At 41.8% G+C, this 21,947-nt stretch overlaps 1 protein-coding gene across 2 annotated transcripts in view; it reads right to left on the minus strand.

Moving 5' to 3' along the window:
* The window catches only part of LOC149309469 (contactin-associated protein-like 2), a 1,389,887-nt gene that overhangs the window by 734,803 nt on the left and 633,137 nt on the right, over positions 1-21,947 (minus strand). The window lies entirely within an intron of this gene.

Genomic DNA, 21,947 nt, shown 5'->3' on the forward strand with positions numbered 1-21,947 from the left:
GGACTGAGAGACTGAGGTGTATCCTATTTCATTCCCCTCAGCTCTCCCCCCCTAAGCTTCCCATGTAATTTCTCCCTCAGTGGTGCCACCCTGAGGGCCACCCCAGAAGCGTCGACTCTCCAGTGTGCCCCCTGCAAAATGACCCCCTCTCTTATTGTCGGGGGGGTGCCATGTGCCCAGCATGACTGCACAGAATGCTGTTACTTAACCACCAAAGTGGTACCTATTTATTTACTTGCACTTTTACATGCTTTCAAACTGCTAAGTTGGCCGAAGCTGGGACTAGTGATAGGAACTTACTCAGTCATACGGCACTTGGGCTTCAAGCTGCCAACCTGCCAGTCTTGCAATTGTCAGAGTCAGCATGTTAACTGCTGGGCCATTGAGTGGCTTAGTGGTTAAGATCCCAATTCTGACAGTCATAAGGCCAGAAGGTTGGCAGGTCGAGGCTCAAGTGCTGAATAATGGGGTGAGCTCCCAATTTCTGCTAACCTAGCAGTTTGAAATCATGCAAATCCAAGGTACCACTTCAGTGGAAAGGTAACAGTGTTCCATGCAGTCATGCTGGCCACATGACCACTGAGTCATCCTCAGACAACACTGGCTCTTCAGTTTAGCAACGGAGATGAGAATCATCCCCTACAGTCAGTTATGACTAGACATTCAGGTCAAGAGAAACCTTTACCTTTACCTTTGAAACCCACAACTGGTCTAGGCAGCTTGGAAAGTAGGTGATCTTCACATCCATATGACCCTCCTGTGTTCTACACTGAATACTGCATAGAGAATCCGCTTTTGTTCCAGGGAACTGAGTTCTGAAGCTCTTAATTCTGGGACATATGATGGGATCTATGTGGAAATTAATAAGCTAATGAAAGGGGGAAGCTAAGATATTATTATAAGGAAGGAAGGGAAATCAAGAAAATTGTTTTTGGTGGGATACATGAGAAACTGAGTTTTCAAAAATCCATGTAGCTGTTTCCTTCTCTTCCAAGATCAAAACAGGGACAAAGACAGAGTAAAAATTGAATAAAATCACTGTCAGCATTTTTCATCCTGGTAATGATTTTAGTGCCATTTTTTCACTTACTGTATATACTCATGTATAAGTCTAGAAATTTTAGTCAAAAATAAATAGCCTGGGTCAACTTATTCACAGGTCAACGTAAGTATTGTATTTTAACTAAATGATTTAACTATGCTAAATGTTGGCTGTGCAATGTGTCATTCAGCTGCACGCATTATCACTACTGCCCAGCGCTCTGACCATATCTCTCCTGTCTTGGCATCCCTTCATTGGCTCCCCCTCCCTTTCCGTATTCAGTATAAGCTCCTGCTGTCGGCATTTAAAGCCCTCCATGGTCTGGCCCCTCCTTACTTATCAGACCTTCTTTCTCCTCACCTTCCCACTCGGGCCCTCCGTTCTGGTAGTCAAGGGCTGCTGTCTCAGCCCAGGATTTCCTCTGTCCCATCCCAGATTCGCTCCTTTTCACTTGCTGCCCCTCACTCCTGGAACCTTCTTCCCCCACAAGCAAGAGCCATCACTTCTTTAACCAGCTTCAAAATGGAGTTGAAAACCATCCTGTTCAGAGAAGCCTTCCCAGGCATTGCATAATTGTCGCTTACTATTTGATGTTCTTTTGGTGCCTGTTTATCGAACCATTTCCTGTATTGCTATGTACTGTATATGTATTATCCTACTTGAGAGTATGTATTTTCCCTGGAAGAAGATTAACCATTCATTATGAAGCCAAGCCCTCCCTCCAGTTCATCTGCCTTGGTCCAGGCCTTGGAGGTAGAGAGGAACTGCTGGACCTCATCCCCTTTCCCTCCACCACTCCCTTCTCCTTTTGTGTCATGTCTTTTTAGATTGTAAGCCCGAGGGCAGGGAACCGTCTAATTAAAAAGATTGTATGTACAGCGCTGTATAAATTTACAGCGCTTCATAAATAAAGGTTACTAATAATAATAAGAATAGGGAGACAATTGGGCATGAACAGGGCTAAAAAAAGACATACATGTTAAAAAGGAGATAAAGCCAAGAGTTAAGGTACAGTATTAACTTATCAAAACGGAACAATCTCCTTCTCTGAGTACAGTGGTAAAGGTGAGAGCTTAGTCCATCCTGACAGAACCTAAAAGAAGCATCAATCCCCTCTACTTTCTTTGCTGAAGCACCACTTTTGGCTTTTATAAATGCCTGGGTGGGACAATGGTGGCAGCAATAGCTCCAATAAGGTAGATTCTCTTGAAGTGGAATTATTTTTAATTAAACACAGTTCTATAAATCCAGTCTTTGGGATTGCAATATATTTTTATGTAACAATGAACAATCCACTGTCACCTTGATTACATTTTGTTCTTTGCTTATTAAAGGTACTCCTGTGCTGGGAGAAAGATAGGACATAAATTAAATAAAAAATAAATTAAACACAGCCACGTTAATCAAAGGAAAATACCAGTAACTGGCCAGGCTAGGAATCCATGCAGATATTGTTGCAGAGAACTAAACTCCAGAAATAACTGCTCATTAGTGGTCTGCTCACATGACCACTTTAACACCACCCAACACCCCCCTCAAACCTCCCCCCCCAACAAACCATTCCTTGTGTAAGCTTTCTTGAAAAATCTACAACACAGAATTGTCATGTTTGTTAAAATAAATAAGTGGTCTTCCAGTTACACTGGTCAGTGTACATGCCAGTTCAAATCATTTTGAGATCTGTTATGATCTGTTATGATCCATCAACAATTCAGTTGCAGTTCCATTTTGTCTGTTATGATTCCTCAACAATTCAGTTGCAGACAGGAGCCCTGGCGGTGTAGAGGTTAAATGCTAGTACTGCAGCCACAGTGTTGTAAGTCTGATCCTAGAGGAGTGCCCCAAGGTCCACTCAACCTTCCATCGTTTTGTTGATTGGTAAAATGAGTACCCAGCTTCTTGGGGCAATTGGGTTACACATTGTAAACCATTTAGGGAGTCCTAGTTCACTGATACACAGTATAGAAATGTACTTGCTATTGACTTTGACTTACACAAAGTACTTCACCAATTCTTTATCAAAAACAGTATGTTCTTTGGCCTACAGGCCTGTACAATTTGCACATTATTTGCTCACTTTTCCCTCTCCTTAAGAGCTATTGTAGAAATGCTCATACACTTCTTCTTTCTACCAAATGGCAACTCACAGCTTCCTATTTCATATAAAGTGTTACCCTTCAGTAAGCTTTGAGACTGTGATAGACTTATATGTGATTGCCTGGAATGTTCACTTTGTCCTGGCTTGCTGTTCTTTATGACATACAAGCAAGCTTGAAGGCATCCATTACATCATATAGCATGCCTCTCATCAAATTTTCGCTTAGCAGGGCTGTCCCCTTCTGTCTCACTCAGCGAAGGAATGTGCATTATGTTTATTTTAGCAAGCTTGTTTTCTGCTGCTCCAGAGAACAGGACCTGGAACAATGCATGCAAACTACAGGAAAAGAGATTCCACCTCAACATTAGGAGGAACTTCCTGACAGTAAGGGCTGTTCAACAGTGGAACACACTCCCTCAGAGTGTAGTGGAGTCTCCTTCCTGGGAGGTCTTTAAACAGAGGCTAGATGGCCATCTGTCGGGGATGCTTTGATTGAGAGTTCCTGCATGGCAGAGGGTTGGACTGGATGGCCCTTGTGGTCTCTCCCAACTCTACAATTCTATGATTCTATGGTTCTATGATTCTAGGGATGGAACCTCCCCCCCCCCCCCCAATTCCTGACAGATGTTGAGGAAAAGTATTTCTTCTTATGGGCTGCATCCATACTGCAGAAACAATCCACTTTGACACCACTATAACTGACATGACTCCATCCTATGGAATTCTGGGGTTTGCAGTTTGTTGTGGCACCAGAGCTCTTTGACAGAAAATGTTAAATATCTCACAAAACCACAAATCCTAGAAATTCCACAGCATGGCAGTTAAAAGTGGTGTCAGCCTGGATTATTTCTACAGTGCAGATGTAGCCACAGTGACAAAACATTCATGATTATTTTTCTTGCAAATAATGGAAAACTCATTGCAATGTTTTAAAATTGCATTTTCAAGAAACTCACACATTTTTACTCAAAACTTCACAACTTTCTGAAGAACAAATGCACAGTTGTATGTCTGTTTCATTTTGTACAGTTTTTTGAGAAAGGACTTAATAAATGCAGGTATGTTGCATACTTGAGTTTTAGGGCTGGATTTCTAGTCTTGCTTGATATAAGAGCCAAGGCAAGCAGCAAAAATCACCCTCAATTGCCTTTCACTTTCTAGTCTAATGAACCACCAACAATGGACTCTCTGAGCTATGGCCCTTATCACACGGAGGCACTTGCTGTGGGTGAAAGGTTGCCGAACTGTTGCAGAAGCGCGAAGGTGTGATCGTCTGTTGTGCTTCTCAAACATCATTGAGGCTTCCCACTTTTATTCCACTGTCAAAGCGTTCACAGAGAAGCCATTTTCTGAATAACAGGATATTCTGTTATTCAAACATGGCTTCTCCACAAATACTTTGACAATGGAAGAAAAGTGGGAAGCCTCAATGATGTTTGAGAAGCACGACAGACTGTCACACCTTCGCGCTTCTGCAACAGTTCAGCAACATTTCACCAACAGTAAGACTTCATGTGAAAAGTATATTATTGATATATGTACCTTAAAATTCCTTCTGTTCCCATAGCTCTGGGGTGTATTGTGTATACCCCCTTGCTAATCAGCAGTGATTAGAAGTATTAATAGATCTGCCCACATCTTTGTTCTACTTTTATATTTATTTAAATAAAACTAATAACATAATTATGATTTTTAAAAGTGCACAGATGAAAATTTGTACTTAAATACATTTTTCTCTCTCAGTCTATACAGTTTAAGAAAGAACTCAGAACATTCATGCATTACAAAGGCTGTAGAATAATTACGTTCAGATCTACACATACATCCAAGAGATGTGTATAAGATCTGTCAAACTGGTATCCACAAATACTGAATTCCTTCACACAACACCCCCCAGCTATTAATTCATCTGCCTAACATATTGATGAATCTATTTTATAATGACTCAAGCAACCATTAAGTCCAATAGCAATTAATTAATTAATAGCAATTAACAGAAAAACAAGAAAATCTATAACATGTGATTCATCATTTCTTAGAAATGTATGTAGTTTATTCTTCAGACTGGCATTTAAGAAGTGAACTGTATCCCCTTAATATCTCTCTGACAAATCACAGGTACAGCTCAATGGTTACACAAATGTCACTAAGTTTTTTGGAGCTTATTTCCAGTTAGATGTACCTAATTTGAAAGTTTAAGGTAGTTGTTCCACAGTCTGTTGGACTACAAACCCCAGCAATGGTGTCATTAGGGGTGTGTGGTCCTCACCGGGAAGATAACACCCCAGAAGTGGGGTGACACCTGGTTGGGTCCTCCCCACATGCTCCTCCCACACATGCTCACCCACCCCCACTTGCTCCCCCACAGCACTATACCAGAAAAGGAGATGCATGCTCCTTCCCTATCTGCCACAGTGTGGGGTAGCACACTCAGGAGAGCACAAGAATGGCATGGGAGGGTAGGAGCAGATGTAGGGAGGACCTGCCCACTACGCCAGGTGACACCCCGTGCAGGGAGGCCCCAATATCTCTAAACATTTAGCCTTGCTGCCTGGAGCTTCTGTGAACTGAAGTCCAACAACTTCTGGCAACCTGGGTTTAGGAACCACTGTTCTAAGACTATAGTGCTATACATGTCCTTATGTGGGGAGAAGTTCTACTGAACCTACTTCTGAATAATTATGCAAAGGATCAGGTTGCATCTCTGCCATCCTAACCATATACACTAAGATGTAAAGTAGCCCTTTGAAATCGATAGAACTTACCTCTGAAAAAAGAGAGTGAGGATCATAGGTTTTTAAGTAGCCACAGTTACATTTCTGAAAATATGTATATAAATGCTTGAGAGAGAACAGAGAGACAAGTAGTACCATCATTTTCCTAGATAATTAAAACACATTTCATTTAGTCTTCAGCACAACAATATCCTTTGAACTCCAGCCTTCATTTAGATAAATGGTTTACAGTAATGCACATTTGGTGCATAATACAAACATCAGGCCCAAATCCATCATTATAAGACTGAAAAAGAATCAATTCATGTGGCCTGTAAATTATGCACTGGCATCATTAAATCTCCTTTACTGATGGTAGTGCATTTATATCCTTAGAAAATTAGGTTTCAAAAATTGAACTCTGTGCAATGCACCAAACCTCCTATTTGTTAAACTTATCAAAGACTTCATAAAAGATATATAAAGTATATCCAAAATCAATATTATTATTTTTAAAAGATCTAGATGCTGTGCAAATGTGCAATAAGCAGACTGCTTTATTTTAAAAGATACACATATTCAAAGAGGGGGGGAATCTTATCTTCTTTGTATAGCCTAGAAGCTGAAATGGCAGCCTACAAGCTGCCTGCAAAAACAGGGAAATTGCCTTCTTCTCTGCACACTTCAGCATTGAAGGTGTTTGGATTCTAGACCTGTTGTAGCAACCAGATTAAACCACAATTAAGAATGATAGAATCATAGAGTTCGAAGAGACGATAAGGGTCATCCAGACTAACCCCCTGCCATGCAGGAACTCTCAATCAAAGCACTCCTGACAGATGGCCATCCAGCCTCTACTTAAAGACCTCCAAAGAAGGAGACTCCACCATACTCCAAGGAAATGTATTTCACTGTCAAACAGCTCTTACTCTCAGGAAGTTCCTCCTAAAGGCTATACAACTTTATTACTACATTTCAGTCATGAGACTAATCCCACCAGGTTTCCGTGATGCCTATTATATCGTATTTACTGTGTTGTGCTAGGAGTTCAAGTTCATCTAATAATAATAATAATAATAATAATAATAATAATAATAATAATAATAATATCTTGCTTATTTCGCATGCTCTGTGCATTAGTGTAGAGACATCTAAGACCATGGTTCCTCCCCCAAGCTGCTTGTGTAAAGCTTTTCCCCTCCCATTGTTGGGCCCCTGCACTATTTGCCTTGTTCCCTCAATAATAGTACTGTCTCCCTCCCCCTCATAACTCAGTTTAAAGCCCTCCAGTTCAAATTTTTGAGACTTTTGGCAAAAATGTTTCTGTCAACTGGGGTGAGGTGCAACCCATTCCTTACTTGAAGTCCCTCCCACCCTTATGGAACCACAGCCCATGATCCAAAAATTCAAATAGTTCTTGACAGCACCATCTGCAGAGCCAGCTGTTCACCTCTGCTACTTTCTTCTCCCTTCCTGGACCATGTCCTTCAACTGGGAGAAGAGATGAGATGACAACTTGTGCATCCATCTCTTTCAGCTTCCTACCCAGAGCCTGATAATCCCTTATGATATTCTAAAGGCTGTACCTTGCAGTAACATTGGTTCCCACATGAATCAAAAGAAAGGGACAATGGTCAGTAGGCTTGACAAGTCTTATCAGCCTCTCTGTCACATCATGGATTTTTCACCCAGAGAGACAACACACCTCCCGAGACATCTTGTCAGGCCCACAAACCACTGATTCTTTACCCTTCAGCAAGGAGTCTTCCACCACAAACACACACCTCCTCTGAGGCTTAGAAGCATCTGTTCCCTGTGGTAGTACTCTCAGGGTCCCCTGCATTGTCCCTGAGGACTGTCCCTGCTTTTCTTCCTTGTCCTCCCTGATAAAGGAAAGGGCTTCAAATCAATTCTGTAGCTGCAAGCTCCCAGAAAGATCCCTGTTTTCCTTACTTCTGCGTGTGCAATTCTCCCAACTGTCTACCTCCTGTGTATGTAAAGTGACCTCCTCCATAGAAACTTCCTATGTATATTCTCCATCCAGGACCATCCATTCCATTCTTTCCAGGAGAACCTCTTGCACCCTCATATGTTGAAATGTCTTTACCAGGGCCTCCAACTGCTGGACCTTCTTTTCCAACAGGGTTACCAACTTGCACTTGGTGCAGGTGAAGTTACCTGCATCCATAGGCAGGAAGATAAACATCCCACAACTGTTGCAAGTGATTGCAGCAGCTCCCTCACTGTCCATACTGAGATGACTAAAGTAGACAGTTAAACTGGACTCTGGGCTTCCCCCTCCCAAAGTCCCCTGTTAATCATCCTTGAAAAGACCCTCATGGCCTGGTCTTTTTACTTAGCCCTGTCAGCGGGCTGAAGAGACTGGAGTTATAGCTATATAGAGAGCTATTGATTGCTAGCTCCTTCCTCAGCCAAGTCTCTGACTCACTTGGTCTGAGCAAAAGCCCCCACTTAGCCCTTTAAAGAAAAACAGTTAAAAAGTAATGAAGAACCCCCAAACACAGTTCCCAGATTATCCTCTGCTCTGTGTTGTGAGTCTTACTTGACTGCAGGAAATGGGGTTTAAAGCCTCTGAAATCAGTTAAAAACAGCTAGACTGCTAACTACACCCCCATGCTTTAGAAAAGCCCCACCACCTAGGAGCAAAAAACCTCCAAGTTTGAAAAGAACTCACCCAATGAAAATGGCTTTCTCAGCCACTGGATTTTCTCTCTTCCTGTGCAGGAAATAAAATAGAAAGTAAACTGCCTTCCAGTCCTAGTCATTAAGGACAAAAAGGGTTTTTATTATTATTTTTTGCAAGGAGGCAGCAGGGATACAGATCTTTAAATTCTCCTGAGATCTCTTGTGACCCCCTAGCCTCCACGTCTGCCCACCCACTGACTTTGCAAATTTCCCCCTTGCATTCAGCTTTTTCAGTTTTCAAATGGCATGCATGCTATTGTGCAGGTTTTATTTCCAGAAATGTATCTTGATCCTTGAATCCTTGAAAATGAGCAGCTGTCCAATGATATTCTCTTCCATCCTTACTTCAAGCACATTTTTCTCACAACACCTATTCTAACTACCTCTAAAAATAGAGCTCTTTATAAATAATGGAATTATAGAGTTGGGTGTAACACTAAAGGCCATCTAGTCCAACCTCTTGACATGCAGAAATCCAGGGCTAAAGCACCTTTGTCTCTCAAATCTCCCAAATCTTCTAAAAGTTCTCCATCCTGTTTGTAGATGAGAAACATGGTAATAAGATGAATAGAGGCCAGTAAATTGAAATTGTACTGCACCAAGGTACAGGCATAGTGGACTAGTGGTTCTTGGATCTGAGAGGCTGGTGTCCATTCTGTTCTGGATGGAAATGCATTCTTCCTGGAGGAACAGGTGTACAGCTTGGAGGTCCTGCTTCATCCATCATTGTCACTAGAACACTACAGCCTTGGTGGCTTGCAGCACATTTCCTTCACCAGACATAGCCTTTTCTGGACAAGAATAGCCCTGCCATAATGATTCATGCTCTGTACAACTTGCTTCTACTACTCTAATATTTTATGTGCAAGACTGTCTTTGAAAATAGCATAGAAGCTTCAGTCTGTACAGAATTTGGGAATTGGACAAGATTCAGTAGAGCCATATTTGATGTGTTGTTATATGCCTTTGTTTCTGCCTTGTGAAGAACCCAAGGGGTTTTCTGGGCTGACAGTGTGTGACTCACCCTGTCAGCTCAGAAAACCCATTGGGTTCTTCACAAGGCAGTGGGTTCCCATGACCCAGTAGGAAATCAATTCCTGGTCATAGTCCAATGCTTAAATTTGCTTTAGAGCCATAAGGTGTGGATTAAATTGACAACCCTCTATTCACTACTAAATACAAGTGTTGCAGTTATTGGCTTTAGACCTGAAGGGGTACCTTCTTCTGTATCATTCTGTTTGTGCATTAAGATCTTCAAAGGAAGTCCTTTTTTGAATAACATCCATGGAAGGAATTCACTATACAGTGGCCCCTTTAAGTCTGCATACAAGCAGGTACATAAATTTTTGAGTCTTTCACCCCTAGGCCTTGAACATTTTGACTTAATAAGTCTTTTTGGTTTTTTAGCCATTCATCCTTTTCAGCTTCTTGTTTAATCTTTTGCAAAGTGGCATCCAGTTCAGGTATTTGTTTGGCCCCCTCCCGCTTGGCCTGGCTGCAGGTCATGACTGCTGACCCCAATTGCTCAGGCATGAAAACAGTTTGAAGCGGGGCCTGCTCTTTCCATTCCTCAGCTTGAACTTATATTTGTAAAAGTCCTTAGCCCAGCAGCATTGTTTAGGGCTTAGTTTTCTAGGAGTCTGAAGGGCCTCTAAGTTCCGATGATCAGTCTATACCTCAAAAGGGTGGGAGGCCCCCTCCAAAAACTGTCTCCAACTTTCTAGAGCCCATTTAATAGCAAAGGATTCTTTTTCCCAAGTGGGCCAATTCAACCCCCCCCCCCTTTTGGAATTTTTATGACAAATATGTACATGGTCTCAATGCCTCAATGCCTCAATGTTGTCCTTTTGCAATAGCACCGCTCCCATGGCATTGTCACTTGCATCTACTTGTACCACAAATGGTTTGTCAGGATCTGGATGGAGCAAAATGGGCTCTGTGCTGAACAATTGTTTAAGTTGGTCAAATGCACTCTGGCATTCCTCAGACCAATGAATTGGCGTGGATGGTTTGGGTTGTTTCCTTCCTTTACCATCACCCCCCACTTTATCCTGGTCCTGAGGTTTAGTTTTGAGCAGATTGGTGATGGGAAATGCTATCTTGGCAAAGGTAGGTATAAATTGTCTGTAAAAATTGGCAAACCCCAGAAACCTCTGCACCTGTTTTCTGGTGTTAGGGGTGGCCCAATCCAACACCGTGTGGAGCTTACCTGGGTCCATTTCAATACCGTGGGCCGACACCTGGTATCCTAGAAACTCAAGCCGGTCAGTGCGAAAATGGCATTTAGCTAGCTTTACATATAGTTGGTTGTCTAACAGTCTTTTTAGCATCTCTCTCATCAATCGAATGTGGCTCTCCAAGTCTTGAGAGTAGATCAGGACATCATCCAGGTATACCAGGACCCCCTCAAAGAGCAGGTCATGTAGAACCTCATTAATCAAATGCATAAAAATGCCTGGGGCCCCCAATAAACCAAAAGGGAGAACCAAATATTCAAATGCCCCTAAAGGGCAATTAAAAGCAGTCTTGTATTCATCACCCTCTTTGATTCTCACTCTATAATAGGCATCTCTCAAGTCCAATTTGGTAAACACCTTTCCAGTGACCAATCCCCCCAGCATGTCTTTCATTAATGGCAAGGAGTATTTGTTGGTATTACAAATCCCATTCAAGTTTCCTGAGCATGTCTCAGGAAATGAAAAGATAAGGAGAACTGGAATTCCTTTTATAGTGAGTAAAGATGCAGCAAAAGCAATCAAAGGATACAATGCAAAGTATCCAAAAAGCCCTGGTAGCACAGTGGTTAAATGCCTGTACTGCAACTACTCACTCACAAACCATAACGTGGTGAGTTCAATACCAACCAGGGCTCAGGCTCAACTTAGGCTTGCATCCTTCCGAGGTTGCTAAAATGAGTACCCATCTTGTTAGGGGCAATTAGCTTACAGTTTTAAATCGCTTAGAGGCTGCTTAGGTGGTATGAATCAGTAAATAAATGAAACTGCTATTGCAATTGCTAATGTTGGACAGAATCATGTCAATAAGGCTTCAGTGAAAACCCATCAATATAACCACAATGCAAGATTAAATCCCAACTACGGAGGCAGAAGAAGAAGAAATTAAAAGAATCTGTGCAGGAATCCAGGAAGAAACTGACTACACATCAAAAGAGGACTTGTTTGCTTTGCTGAGAGGCACTGAACCAGTGGTTTGTGGGTCTGACAAGATGTCTCGGGATGTGTGCTGTCTCCCTGGGGCAAAGATCCGTGATGTGACAGAGAGGCTGACAAGACTGGTCAAGCCTATTGACCATTACCCCTTTTTTTTGCTTCATGTGGGAACCAATGATACTGCAAGGCATAGCCTTCAGAATATCATAAGGGATTATGAGGCTTTGGGTAGGAAGTTGAAAGAGGTGGATGCACAGGTTGTCATCTCCTCTCTTCTCCCAGTCGAAGGGCATGGTCCAGGAAGGGAGAAGAAAATAGCGGATGTAAATAACTGGCTCCGTAGATGGTGCCGCCAAGAACGATTTGGATTCTTGGACCATGGGCTGTGGTTCCATGAGGAGGGACTTCTGGCAAGGGATGGGTTGCATCTCACGCCAGTTGGCAAAAACATTTTTGCCAATAGCCTCAAGAATTTGATCAGGAGGGCTTTAAACTGAGTTATGTGGGGGAGGGAGACAGTATTCTGGAAGGCAAAAAGGCTGGAGAAGATAGTCAAACTGACAGAGAGGGAACAAGACAAACAGTGCAAGGACCCAACAGTGGGAGGCAAAAGAACTTGCACAGGCAGCAAGTAAAGGGAACACATGGTCTTAGATGCCTCTACACTAATGCACAGAGCATGGGGAACTTCAACTCCTAGTACAACAAAGCAAATATGATATAATAGGCATCACTGAAACCTGGTGGGATGTGTCTCATGATTGGAATGTGGAAATAGAGGAGTATAACCTTTTCAAGAGAAACAGGCCAAACAGGAAAGGAGGAGGAATAGCTCTATATGTCAGAGATATTTACACCAGTGAAGAGATCCAGGACATCAATCCTGGAAGCCAGGTGGAGAGCATCTGGATAAAAATTAAAGGGCAGGGAAACAACAAGGATGTTATGGTCGGAGTCTACTACAGACCCCCAAGTCAGACAGAGGAATTGGATGATGCCTTTCTAGAACAGATGACCACACACTCAGAAAGGAGAGATGTAGTAGTGATGGGTGACTTCAACTACCCTGATATTTGTTGGAAGTCAAACTCAGCCAGATCCTCAAGGTCTAGTAAATTCCTCACTTGCCTTGGAGACAATTTCATGGTCCAAAAGGTGGAAAAGACAACAAGGGGATCAGCTATTTTAGATCTGATCCTAACCAACAAGGATGACTTGGTTAATGAAGTGCAAGTGGTGGGATCCTTAGGTGGAAGTGACCATGTTCTCCTGGAGTTTGTAATACAGTGGAAAGGAGAAGCCAGGCAGAGTCAGACACGCATCCTAGACTTCAGGAGAGCGGATTTCAGTAAACTTAGAGAAATACTGGGGGCGATCCCATGGTCAGGAATACTAAAAGAGAAGGGAGTTCAAGATGGATGGGAGTTTCTCAAAAGGGAGATACTGAAGGCACAAATTAAAACAGTTCCAGTGAGAAAGAAAAATGGGAGGTGTCGCAAGAACCCAGGATGGATGACAAAGGAACTTTCAGCTCAGCTAAATTTTAAAAGGAACATGTATAAGAAATGGAAAAATGGGGAAATCACCAAAGAGGAATTCAAACAAATAGCTAGCAAGTGTAGAGATAAGGTCAGAAAAGCCAAAGCACAGAATGAACTCAGGCTTGCTAGAGAGGCTAAAAAGAATAAAAAGGGATTTTTTGGATATGTCTGCAGCAAAAGGAAGAGGAAGGAAACGGTAGGGCCACTGCGTGGAGAAGATGGCAAAATGCTAACAGAAGACAGAGAAAAGGGAGAATTACTCAACACTTTCTTTGCCTCAGTCTTCTCAGAAAAGGCAAAGGGTGCTCAACCTGAGGATAATGGAGCAGAGGACAGAATAGGGGAAATTCAGCACAAAATAAGTAAAGAGATAGTACAGGAATACCTGTTTAACCTAAATGAATTTAAGTCTCCAGGACCAGATGAGCTACATCCAAGGGTATTAAAAGAACTGGCAAATGTAATATCGGAGCCATTGGCAATAATCTTTGAAAACTCCTGGAGAACAGGAGAAGTCCCAGCAGACTGGAGGAGGGCAAACGTTGTCCCCATCTTCAAAAAGGGGAAGAAAGAGGATCCCAACAATTATCGTCCAGTTAGTCTGACATCAATACCAGGAAAGATTCTGGAGCAGATCATTAAACAGAGAATCTGTGAACATCTAGATGGCAAGGCCATAATCACAAAAAGTCAACATGGGTTTCAGAGAAACAAGTCATGCTAGACAAATCTAATCTCTTTCTTTGATAAAATTACCAGCTTGGTAGATGAAGGGAATGCTGTGGATATAGTATATCTTGATTTCAGTAAGGCCTTTGATAAGGTTCCCCATGACATTCTTGCAAACAAGCTTGTAAAATGTGGGCTGGACAAGGCAACTGTTACATGGATTTGTAATTGGTTGACCGGACGAACCCAAAGGGTGCTCAACAATGGCACCTTTTCATCCTAGAGAGAAGTAACCAGTAGTGTTCCACAGGGCTCTGTCCTGGGCCCAGTACTGTTCAACATCTTTATCAATGACTTGGAGGAAAAAATTGGGGGAATACTTATCAAATTTGCAGATGACACCAAATTAGGAGGAATAGCTAATACTCCAGAGGACAGGATCAAAATTCAAAATGACCTGAATAGACTAGAAAGCTGGGCCACAGCTAACAGAATGAACTTCAACAGGGAGAAATGTAAGGTACTGCACTTAGGGCCAAAAAATGAAATGCACAGATATAGGATGGGGGACACCTGGCTTTAGGAGACAACATGTGAAAGGGATCTAGGAGTCCAAGTAGACCACAAGCTGAACAGGAGTCAACAGTGCGATGTGGCAGCTAACAAGGCCAATGCGATTTTAGGCTGCATCAATAGAAGTATCGTATCTAGATCAAGGGAAGTAATAGTGCCACTATATTCTGCTCTGGTCAGGCCCCACCTGGAATATTGTGTCCAGTTCTGGGCACCACAATTCAAAAAGGACATTGAGAAACTGGAGCGTGTCCAAAGGAGGGCGACTAAAATGGTGAAAGGTCTGGAAACCTTGCCCTATGAGGAATGACTCAGGGAGCTGGGGATGTTTAGCCTGGAGAAGAGAAGGTTAAGAGGTGATATGATAGCCCTATTTAAATACTTGAAGGGATGTCATATTGAGGAGGGAGCAAGCTTGTTTTCTGCTGCTCCAGAGACTAGGACCCGGAGCAATGGATGTAAGCTGCAGGAAAAGAGATTCCACCTCAACATTAGGAGGAATTTCCTGACAGTAAGGGCTGTTCGACAGTGGAACAAACTCCCTCGAAGTGTAGTGGAGGCTCCCTCCTTGGAGGTCTTCAAACGGAGGCTGGATGGCCATCTGTTGGCGATGCTTCGATCTGGATTTCCTCCATGGCAGGGGGTTGGACTGGATGGCCCTTGCGGGCTCTTCCAACTCTATGATTCTATGATTCTATGTTAATCATAGGCAATTAGAATGTTAAAAATGAATCAAAGATTATAAGAAAACGTGCCCTAGGATCAAGAAATGAAGCAGGGAAGTGACTGACTTTATGTTGTGAGGTTAACAGTTTGTTCATTGCACACATATTCTTCAAACAACCCATAGAGTGATCAAATACAGGAACATCATCTGATAGTCAATATAGAAATCAAGTAGACTACATAATTGGAAGCAGAGGATGGAGAAGTACCATTCTTTCTGCAAAAACAGGACCAGGAGCTGTTTGTGGTATGGATTATAAGGATGACTAATAACTAAAGTTGAAATAAAGCTAAAGAAGAACACTCAACTAACCAGCATGCTGAAATGCAACCTGAGGAACATCCTCATAGAATTTAAAGATAATGTGAAAAATAGTTTTGCAATATTAACTCTAACAAAGCAGAAGCCAGGAGAATTCTGGACTGAAGCCAGGGACATTATCAGGGAGGAAATGCAAAAACAAACTGTCAGTAGCCAAAAAGAAAGTGAAACCTCAGTGAATGACAGATGAAACTGTTCAAGCAGTTACAGACAGATAGGAGGCAAAAGGAAAAGGAGATAGAAATAGAATACAGCTGTTCATCAGCTTCTGCAGACAGGACTACAGTTATTCTATGCAGAGAAATAGAATCACAGAATCATAGAATCATAGTTGGAAGATACCACAAGAGCCATTCAGTCCATCCCCCTGCCATGCAGGAACTCACAATCAAAGCACTCCTGGCAGATGGCCATCCAGCTTCTGTTTGAAAACCTTTAAAGAAGGTTAAAAAAAGAAGAAAGAACAAGATACATTGTAGCCAAGCCGGGGAGGAGGAAGTGAGGGTTGGTCGGGTGAGTGAGAGGGGAGAAGGGCAGAAGGACTCTGAGGAAGAGGTCGGGAAGGAGGCAGTGCCCCAGGAGAAAGATATAAGAGTGGAGGGACAGGTGGATCAGGGTAGAGAGGAGAATGTGGAAGACTGGGTCGTGCAGACACAGGTGTGAGAGGGAGAGACAGCCTGGTCAGGAGCCCCGGGAGGGTCGGACGCCCAGTAACTCTGCAAGGACGTCACGGGCTGCTAAGGGTAGGCCCACATGCCACAGTAATTTTGCTGGACACTAGGCGAGAATGGGATTTCCATTACCCCCATGAAGGGGAGTGGAGGAGGCAGACTAAGGAGACACTGGAGGGCGATTGGTGGGACCCCAAAGGGGAGCAGTGGGAGCAAAGACCAGGACCCGAACTGAGAGAGAAGGCAGACTGGGAGCACTTGGAAAAAGGACCCGGAGGATGACTGTCTGCAGACATGCCTGAAGTGATGGAGGAGAACACCGGACAGTAAACCAGGGCTCGTGGTGCTGTAACCTGAGTACTTTTTGTTATTTCCTTTGTTGTGGCATTTACCCGTTTGTGTTGTAGTAAAGTTTGAAGCATTTCTCCGCGTACTGAGTGGTGTTTGAGGAACTGAAACTTAACTTGGCACATGTGTGCCTGCAGCATGTTGCAGGGAACGAATGCCCTGCCCACATACGTCTTCCACAAAATCCAAGAAATTAAAGGGAAATTTAAACCAACTGCAGGGAATGTTGTATGACAAGGAGAGCAACACATGACCAAACAGAAATAAAAGAAGAAGAAAAGAATACGCAGAAGAACTGTACAAGAGAGATGAAAGGATGACAGATTCATACAAAGAAGTGCAAGAAGATGAATCTCCAGTTTTAACAAACGAAGCTGAAGCATTGGGAAGAAAAAATCATGAGGAACAGACAGCTTACCAATAGATCTTCAAGCTACAGAGAAGCATTTGCTCTAGTTCCAACTAGAATCTGCCAACGAATATTGAAAACTAAACAATGCTCCACAGTTTGGAAACATTCACTATACATTTCAATCCCCAAGAAAGGGGACACCAGGGACTGCAATGTCTGCAGGGTGATGACATTAATTTCCCTTTTAAGCAAAGTGCTCCCCAAAATTCTACAACAAAGAATTTTACCATATATGAAGCAAGAAATGTCACATGTCCAAACTGGGTTCAGGAGAAAAAGAAGCACTAGGAATCATATTGCAAATATACATTAGATAATGGAGTGCACCAAAAAATTTCAAAATAAAACCAATCTGTGCTTTATAGATTACAGTTGGCCCCCCACATTTGCTGCTCTGACTTTTGAAGATTTGATTCTCTCTAGAAATCTCTAGGTCTTCCAGTGCAACTCTGCCAGAAGTTAACCATAGGGTTGCACTGGAGAACCTAGAGATTACTAGAGAAACACTTCTCTAGGCATCTGTAGTTTATCCAGTGTCATTCTATGGTCAGCTATGATGTTGACCATAGTGTTGCACTGGAGGACCTAGAGATTCCTAGTGAGCTGCTTAGGAAAAAATGATAATGGCTTTTCATTTGCTATTTTCCTACTTTCACAGGTCCTGCACCCTTATCCTGAGCAAATGTGGAGGAGCCACTGTATAGCATAGCCTTTGATCATATGAAAAACAATGAAAAGCTATGGATCCCTCTTAAAGATATGGGTGTGCCACAACATTTGATTGTCTTGATGCATGACCTTACTCAAAACAAGAGGCTAATAATAGGATACAATACGGAGAAACAGATTGTTTTCCAATTGGCAGGGGGGCAGCCAAGGCTGCATCTTATCACCCTGTCTGTTCAACGTGTATGTCAAAAATATCATACTTGAGGCAAAATATTAGACTTGGAGGAAGGAGGCATGAACACTGGGGGAAGGAAGATCAACAAGTTAAGATAGGCAGATGACACCACAATACTAGCAGAAAAGACTTGGAATGATTACTGAAGAAAGGCAAGGAATTAAGTGCAAAGGCAGATCATTAAGAAAACCAAAATAATGACCACAGATGGTTTACATAGCTTTAAAGTAGACATTGAAATAGTTCAAGATTTTCTATATTGTGGCTCAATTATTAATCAGAATGGAGACTGCTTTTAGTTTTCTATGGAGGGGGGGAGTCTCCAGAGCATGATATCATGTGGTAGGGAGGATCATACAGGAAAGGATTTTATTATGCCATATTCAATCAGTGACATATGACCTGAAGACTGAATCTTTTCCCAAAGTACTTACACCCAGATAGCAGTCTGCCATTTTGAACTCCTGGTTCATCTGGTTCTTTCCTTTCTCTACTATTTTATATCTTTCTTATTAAAACTGTACCATGTGGATACCTGCTGAACTTTCAAATTTAGGGTTTTTTTCATGTACAGTCTTCCAAAATGTTTGCATCTCTTCTCAATTTTATGCCATTCAGATTTCTATTTGAAAGGCAAAGAAGAATGCAGCAAGGTCAGGTATTGCCAATTCTAAGCTTGATGCAAACATTGAGTGCAATTTCATGGTCTGTATCATACTTGTCAAGTCCCCCTCATTGTGAGTGACAACCTGCACTTGGCACAGTCCTAGCAGCTCTCCAAATGGTTGAACAGCAGCACATTGAAAAACCAATCTCTACATATCATGGTTCTAAATCTTATGCATCAGCACTTGACAGCCACATAGAGCTTTACTAAGCAAGTTGGTTAAAACTTTTGTTTGAAGTCAAGAAACCTGGCTTGATTTCCACTGGCACCCAATACTGAATTGGCCAGGAGTATTTTTGTTAAGTGAGGCTGAAATATCAGTTTTACCATATCTCTGAATGGACATAGAACTGGACTGATCCTTGAATCAGGATAGGAAGGCAACAAATAAATAGCACCTGTGTTATTTATGGTCATTATTTTTGTTTTCTTTATGATCAGCTGTAAATCTTCCTTTGGACATCCAAAGCTTCCAACAAGGATCAGAACTCCTTTCAGTCCTACGTACTTGCAGGTCTACCACTGATGGACAGACCTGATTTTTATAGACAATTTAGAATTACATAAGTCAGACATAAGATTATGCACAATGTTTATCTTTCACTCCTCTACTGCTTGTGTGGCTGTCCATGTGGTAGTCCCTATATTTCTACAGAACAATGTCTACTTAACATGCAGCAACATTATGTTTGCTTACTGAGGCTTTTGTCAGGGCTAGCTATTTGATGTCACAACTGTCCCCATCCTGATATACAGTAATTGTAGCATCAATATGACAATAATCAACACAGCAGTTATTATCAAGTACATGTTGTATGAGGAGGAGGCATGCTACAATGGTGTTAGGCGTAGTGACAAGATAAATAATCACCTATTAAACTTTTCCTCTTAACATTTTGATCCATTATAACTTTCCATTTAATCAGTTATCTTGATTTATAACATTTTAAAGTATTAGTTAGAAAACTTTTATTTCATTGGTGCATTTTATAAAACACAAAACTTGCAACGCCGAAATAAAACTCCCAACCATAACAAGAAACTTTTGAATTATGTCTGCAGTCTTATGAGGCAGATTAGGGTGACAACTTGTTCAGCAGATAAGAGGGAAGCATTTTTATGGTGTATTTTAGTGTTTAGACTGCAGCAAATTTATTAACTCCATAATATTTCACAAAAGTATGGAGTTGGAATGGACTGCAACCACCTGTCAAGCACTGAAGCACAACTAAAGCACTCGTGAAAAATGGCCATCCAAGTTCTCTGTTCAGAAAACGGCAGAGAAGGAAAGTCTACCAACCTCTGGGGCACTGCTGAAGAGCTCTTCCTATCACAAATTCTTCCTAATCTTTAGATGTAATGTCTTTTCTTTTAATTTCAATATACTGGTTCATATCCTATTCTCTGAAGCAACAGGGGAAAAAAGCTTCCTCCATCCGCTACATGAGAATCCTTTAAATATTTAAAGACAACTATTCAGAAAGTGGTGGCATACTAGTATCTCCCTGTGGGCGCCCTGCTGCAGGGAGAGTGCTCCATGTCAGTCAGTGCTCCATCACCAGTCAGAGGAATAAGGAGCCAGCCAGCAAAATTTCCCCCTGGAGAAAAGGAGGGCAAGCTAGTCACCAAGCTAGTCATGATTAATTGTGGGTGAAGAGGTGAGAGGGAAGAAAAATTGTGCTGTGGGAAAAACCTGCTTTTAAAGGGCAAGAAGCACTGCAAAATTCTGAGGTCAATTTAAAAATATGATGAAGAGATCTAAGTTTGTGAGTAAACCGGCATGGGAAAATAATGAAATTTAATAGAGATAATAAAGTGATGGTCCAATTTGTTTACATTGCAGCACAGCAAAACAACAGACAAACAGCTGTCTCATTGCTCTCATATTATGTGTAATATAAGTGAAACAGCTATTGGGCAGCAACAATACAGTACAATACTTGTATCCCGTGGGGATCTGTTCTCATAGTTACTGAGGATAAAATGAAACTGCAGAAAATAGTGAACACTGTATTTCCAGCAGACATTGACCATAGAGTCACACTAGATGACCTTCAGATGCCCAAAGAGGCCTTTTCCCCAGATGTGGGGAAGTGAAATTATAGTTACCAATCCCACAGATATTGTGGTCATACTGTAGTGGATAGCCATGTCATTGCTATAGTACTGATTGTAATATAAGTGGAACAACTACCTGGCAGCAACAGTAGTGAATAAAGACTCATCTCATTGCTACCATATTGACTGCAATATAAGTGAAACAGGTTCTGGGAAGAAACAATAATAGACAAACAATTGTCTCATTGCTACTGTATGGATTGTATTATAAGTGAAATAACTTTGGGGCAGCAGCAGCAGTGAATAAACCAACCATCTCATTGTTACTATATTAATTGTAACATATGGAACAGCTATGGGGTAGCAGCAATAGTAGTGGGTGACACTGGCACAGGATCTCTCAGACACAAGCAGTGTCTCTCTCAGCCGTGACATCACAGCTAACATTAGTACTACACAGCGGGAAGCCTGATAAACCCCTTTTAAAAACTTTTCTCCATGGAAACCTTATAATGAGGCAATCTGACATGAAACAAGTAAGTTCTGCGCATACTGTTGTTTGCTAAAAAAGACAAATAAATGGATTTTAAAGCAAATCAAACCTGAACTCTTCCAAGAAGCCATGATGACTAAACTGAGGCTGTTGTACTTTGGACATATCATGAGAAAACATGACTCACTAGAAAAGCCAATAATGTTTGGCAAGGTAGAAGCAGCAGGAAAAGAGGAAGAAAGCATTCCAGATGAATAGACTATAGCTACTGCCACACTACAGAATTAATGCAGTTTGACACTGCAGAAACAATCCATTTTGACACCTCTTTAACTGTCATGGCTCCATCTTATAGTATCCTAGGATTTGTAGTTGTTGTGGGAGCAGAGCTCTGACAGAGAAGGTTAAATATCTCACAAAACTATAAATCCCACAATCCCACAGCTTTGAGCCGTGGTTGTTAAAGTGGTGTCAAACTGCATTAATTCTGCAATGTAATAATAATAATAATAATAATAATAATAATAATAATAATATGTATTTGTATTCCGCTTTTTCACAAAGAAATCCAAGTGGATTCCAACAGTATAATTAAAACATCAAATAATAAAAAATTACTATTTAAAAAACCCAAAACCTCAACCCTCCCCCCAATCATAAAAAGAGTGTTCAACCCATAAAAAGAATCATGGGCCTGTTACAGACTGCCAAAATAAAGCTGCTTCGGGTCTCTTTGGAGGTATGCTGTTTAAATGATGCATGCATCCTAAGAATCCAGAAGCTGCACCAAAGCTGCACTCCAGTGCTTAGGAATGGAGTGTGGCTTTGGCACG

This window comes from Sceloporus occidentalis, unplaced genomic scaffold, assembly GCF_023333645.1.
Source record: "Sceloporus occidentalis isolate IW3139 unplaced genomic scaffold, rSceOcc1.0.p SCAF_7, whole genome shotgun sequence".
NCBI classification, from domain to species: Eukaryota; Metazoa; Chordata; class Lepidosauria; order Squamata; family Phrynosomatidae; genus Sceloporus; species Sceloporus occidentalis.